Source organism: Lepisma saccharinum, chromosome 2 (assembly GCF_977018435.1).
Source record: "Lepisma saccharinum chromosome 2, izLepSacc3.1, whole genome shotgun sequence".
NCBI classification, from domain to species: Eukaryota; Metazoa; Arthropoda; class Insecta; order Zygentoma; family Lepismatidae; genus Lepisma; species Lepisma saccharinum.
The window spans coordinates 44,888,313-44,894,445 of NC_139230.1; positions in this window are offsets into that span (position 1 = coordinate 44,888,313).

The following is a 6,133-nucleotide window of genomic DNA, read 5'->3' on the forward strand; positions in this document are numbered from 1 at the left end:
ATACTATAATATTGTACTTGCCTGATTTGATTGTGTTTTATTACCATATTTTGTCTTCCTCTAAATTACTACTTAATCTCTATTTGCATGTCACAAAAATTTTAAAAAGTAAAGTATACGGGTAAAAATTAATGTGCCATTTCTAAGGACCCTGATTTGTTTGCATTGCAAGTGAGGATGTAAACAAGGGTAACATCCAGGTACAAAATATTTATAGTTGAAATAGTTTTTGTTTAGGTTTTTCTTTCTATTAATATCCATCAATTATATTTCAAGCATATATTTGTTTTTCATTCATGTTTTACTTTTATTGTGCATATATACCTTTTGGTGTAGTTCTGTTAATGATCTCTTGAAAGAGAGTGTGCATTTTGGATATTATCCTTTGCAATGTATATTTGCAAGTGAACGGAGATTGCTCATCTTCTGTTGTTGTAGCAAAAATTCTTGGTGGGGGATTGTTGAGGCCAAGATTGTTGGTGGGGGGAATCCCCCTGCCCTCCTGGATTTTGAACCCTGTTCTGTAGTCATACAAAAAAATGTAAAATGGAGAGTACAAATTGTCTCTTCAACATGCCTTCTATGCTGAGGAAGGCTGAACACCAGAAATTAAGGTTACTCAAGGTTCATGAATGCAACTGCAGCCACTCCTGTAGCCAACACTGTCCCATCTGCATGTGTATCTATCACCTTGAGATAGGGAGGGTTTTATTGAGGTTGTCTCCTCTTGTGAAAACTGAAATGGACATGAATGTGGTTGTTTTCACTTAAACATCCCTACACTGCTGTTGTGGCAAGAAGGTAATAGAATTATGCCTCTTACCCCATATTTAACTGTTGAATTGATTGATTAGCTTAATTTTACTTCACTTTTCTTCCACTTTTGGCTAATTGCGAAGTTGAAGATGAGTGGTGACATGATGAAATTGATGAAGGAACACTCGCAAAGAACACCCATGCCCAGAGCAGTATTCAATCTCGGACCCCCTAGCATCGTAGTTAACTGTTGAAGAATGGACGGTGTTAAAGGTGGGGCTACTGCCGAGCTCACTCACCTGGTTTCCATCCAACATCCAGTTTACTCTGAAGGTAATGTGGACGTTCATATGAAACAACAAAGTGGAGATTCTTTTAGAAGGAAAACAGGTGCCAGCTGTGTAGCATAATGTTGTACAATTCGATCAGGAACAATTTTATTGAGACAAGTATCATTCCATAGGTTTTCGAAGAGCATAGCAAGAAGAAATCTGAGGATACAAGCAGTACAAAGAAAGGATTGAGACCTGATTCAGCACAATCGTTTGTGTGGCTTGCATTTGTTACAAGAATGTTAATGGTTTTGTGGTGAAACACATATCTCTTAGGGAGATTTCAAACCCAGCAATGGTGACAACGGGGTTTCACACCGAAGCAGCAATCAACATAGGCCCCTTCAGTATATCAACAAGCATTTACCATACATGTGCAAGCAAGACACTGAAACGACACGATGCATACCATTGAGAAAACGGACCAATCTGGGCAATACCAAGGGCCGGTTGTACCATCTCTGCTTAATGTCTCAAGTCCCACTTATCACCCTCTTGCAGTTTTCCAATGTCCTCCTGATGTTAACTGGCACTTTATTAAGTCCCGTGTAACAAGTGGCTCTGCCTGACACGTTAAGTGCCAGTTTACACACAAACGAGATACACTGTGCATCCGATATGGTAGTCTCGATCAGCTGTTGGTTGTCTGTTTTGCATTATCATGATGAACACAAAATGGTGTAATTTTAGATTTTGTGCACAATATCAGCTACAACAGCACCAGTTAAGAGTTTTTCTGCTCTCAAGAGAATTCATACTTCTAAGTTTCTGTACAAGTAAGGTAACACGTTTTAACTTAATTGGGCCTATTTTACTTTGTAATTCATATATAATATAATGTAGTAGCCTATAATTGTGCGTTATCAATGAAGGTGAAAATGGCATTTTAAACTTACCCCTTCAGTTCTCTCTGAGAGGATTACATAAACAAGCAAGAATGATTGATTGCTTGGATTGATTTGTTGTTTTAAGTCCACTTTATGCACAGTAAGGCTAATCGGGACTGGACCTACAGTTTAAAGTGAGATTAGAACCACTACGTGCCTCCATCGGGAATCGAACCCGGGACACCTTGATTACACAAGCAAGCAAGAATGATGGCTAGGGTCTTCCTGATTCTTTACTTTGCCACTTGAGTGTTGTAATTCACTTTGTATCAATAATAATATCTGTCGTATCTGTTATTTCAAGAAAATGGGTTCTCATTTAAATCTTAAACGAATAACACTTACCAAAATATATTACTTTCTTCAAAATATCCAGAAATCCTGAATAATCGTAAATAAGCGAACTCTAACCGGGAATATTTTTACTTTCATTTTTAAATTATCAGGAACTGAGATAAATGAAATCACATGGAAACAATTGGATTGTTTTCCATTCATATGTGCAATTGCTATCTCTCGCCTTCTTCAGTTTCGTTCATACTACCAATATCGTTGAATTCTTTCGTAAAAACACTGAAATATTGCAGTACATCTTTTTCAGCTTAATCCGATATTATCAAAGAAAAACTATCAGATGCTGCTTACAGAAGGGGGAAGTTATTCACTGAGGAACACCACAGAGGAACAAACTACAGAAACAAGAGACACTTCACAGCACACAACTGACAATGGCAAACTGTCAGCAATAGAAAGGAATTCTCCTCCTAGAAGCTTATCATTCCGCTTCTGTGAAATCCATCCCTCTTCCGAGGTGTGTATATCGCTTTGAAATTCAGGTCTACCAAACGAGAGATGAAACATACGATAAACCTTGAAATTCCTGGCACCTGGCTGGAGTCTACCAACTGACCACCGCCAGGAGGGAACTGAAATTTTTGTTCCAATTTTTGTTCCAATGCGACTTGAAGAAAAGAGGAAGAACAAGTAGGCGGACAACAAGACCGTGTATCAACAGTGCAAATGAAATCATACAACTGACACTGAGCTACGTACATTTATCGAAAAACACAAACAGGCTACTTGAAACACAAGAAGAAAATTATTAACAACAATTCTGAAGAAATAGAGACAAGGGAAGCTTATCTTTATAGACTGCCGTGCAGACTGCATTACAGGGAAATAAATCCTACTCTTGGAGAGTAGGATCAATGCTTGCCTATTGTAAATAATAAGAGCAGTCTCACTTCAGTACCTAACATTCGGCCCTTAATATGACAACGACATAATATGACACTATAAGAGGTAATGTTTTTGGTAGAATATAGATTTTTGATAGGGGGTGCTGAAGAGGGCGCGGAAAAAAATTAAGGGGTGAGAAAGCACCCCTTCGCCCCCCCCCCCTCCCGGGTGCAGCCCTGCATGTTGGAAAAGGGGTTGTTACGCAAACTGAATACCAATTACGACGATTACAACTGCGCGGAACTCTCCATCTCCCATTTTCACAGGAATGTTCAAGTGCTGTTCTTCCACAGCGATGGATAAGACAGATGGAGCAAATGGAGACAACCACATGCTTCTCCCTTGGCCACCCCATCGCAGGATCTTATACCATGAGATTTCTTTCTTTTGGTATTAGTTGAAGACAGCGTTTATCAGTGGCGTAGCATGACCATTTCGGGTGGTAACGCCAAGATCTTTTTGTGGGCATAATATGAATAATACAAATCACAAACTTGTGGCACATGCAAGTATAAGTTTTGTACATGTCTATATTATAATTTTCGGTACAAAATAACATTTTTAGAAGCATAAAAATATATTACATATGAAATAAATTAAAATAACTTACCTTACACAACCTTGTACATTAGATCCAACCTTCTTTTCTTCTTTTCTGCAAAAATGTCTATAACCCTATCAAGAAATGCTGACTCTGATGCAAGTTCACCTAATAAGGACTTCTCAATTGCCAAAGAATTCAAGCATGACAGGCGATTGTTGTTCATGGAATTCCTAAGATAGGATTTGATCCTCTTCAGGGTGCTCATACTTCGTTCACTGCTGGCTGTAGTGGTTGGTATGGTCAGCACTAAGCGGAGTAGTTTTGTTACTTCCTGATAGACTGAATCTAGACCATTTGCAACAAAATATTTCAGGAGATCTTTAGGAGCCAAATATTTTGTTTCATCTGCATACACATTATGAAGTTCATTTTGTAGTTGGTTGCTATCAAAGAATTTATAATGCTTTACTAAGTTATCTACTTTGTTCTGGGGAAATGTTTCGCTATAGTCTCTAAATTTATTTTCATACATCAATTCCATGAAATTTATATGAGGAAGATCTTCAAATCGGCATTTAATTTGAGTAGTTTGAGAATCTATAATTTCAAAACACAGTACTCTCAAAGTGTCTTTCTTCTTAGCATCATATATCAGATTTCCATTCAAGACCATGCTGTTCTCAATGCAACTCTCAACAAAATCTTCGTTCCTTAGGTTTTCTATATTTTTGATGACAGTATTTATTTCCGTATGACAAGTTAATATACTCACTGTAGATGACTGTAGGAGTTTGAATAGAGGTTCAATGTGTACAAAACAAGCTTCGAAAACACAGAGCAGAATATGCTCAGCAGATACACAAAAATTGGATCATCCATGTATATCTTGAGTCCTACTGCGCAGTTCACAGTTTCATGGTCCCATACACCGCCATCATCATCATCGATAATTTCATTGAAAGTGCAATACAGTTCTGTGAAATGCTTTTTAATGGTGAAAACTGCTCTCGAATGGAAATTCCATCTTGTACTGCTGGCTTGTGGGAGCTTAAATACTTTTTCAGTTAACAAAACTGTTCTTTTTGAAGACTTACTGAAGAAATTGTGAAAAGCAGTCAAGGCACATACAAATAAACGAACTTGTTTTATATTTTTCGATCCATGTAAAAGCACCAAATTTAATTGATGGGCATAGCAATGGATGAAAAGAGCATATGGGCAAAAGTATTTCACCAGTTTTTGAACTCCTCCTTGTCTACCTGCCATTACAGAGGCGCCATCATTTGTCTGACTTACAACTTCTTTTCCGTCCACATCCCACTCAAGTAAAACTTGACGTATTATTTCTGATAATCCAGAAGCAGATTTGTTCTTCGAAACGTCGTAAAAACCAACGAACCTTTCTTCTACTCTGTCATTCACGCAATATCTAAATATTATGCTCATTTGGCTCTTACAAGATACATCTAGTGTCTCGTCGGCTTGAATAGCAACGAAAAGAGACTCATTTATTTCAGCTTTGATTCGTTCATTTAAAGAATCAGTTATTACCTCAATCAGGTCATTTTGAATGTCTGGCGATGTTCCTTTTAATAATGAAGTTGACTGCAAATGATCTCCAACAATTCATTCATTTTGAGCTAGCAGATCCAACAATTCGAAATAGTTTCCTTTGTTGGCAGCACTCCCGTCCTCTCGGTACCCACGGAAGGCTAGCTCATGTTTGCTTAAATATATTATACAGACTGAATGAGTCGCCGTAAGTATTGTCTATTTGAAAACACAATCTCATTGTGTTTTTTTTGCCTGAAGTCGGACAGCTTCCGATAAAGCATGATCTATGCGTGTTTTGCCCAGCAAATGAAATGCCACACTATGCAACAAATGATGTTTGGAAGACTGGTGTTTCATAGCTTTTTTAATTAGATTACTTAAGTCAGAAATACCTTCCTTACACCATTCGGAGTCTTTGAACCCAAACATAATACATGTGTAGCAGAACATTTTGTTTTTTTCAGCGCACCCAGCTAACCAAGGAAATCTTTCGTACAACGAGTACTGAAAACTACGAACGCGATTTTTACCGACTTCTTTAATCGACAAAAGCGGTGTTGGTCTTTTAGATTTTAATACGCATCGCTGTTCATATGATAAATTACCCAATGAAGTTGTCATTAAAAAATTTAGTATGTTTAAGTCTGGTAAACTTACGTCAGTCATATTGCTTTTTGTAGCACCACACAACACAGAAACACACAAAGAAAGAAAAACAACACAGGCCAACTCCTCCCTGCTTCCCCGCGCGAGAAAAAAACAGCAGAAAATCGGTTTTCGTCTTCTGGTAGGGTGGCATTGCAGGAAGTGACGCATGAACC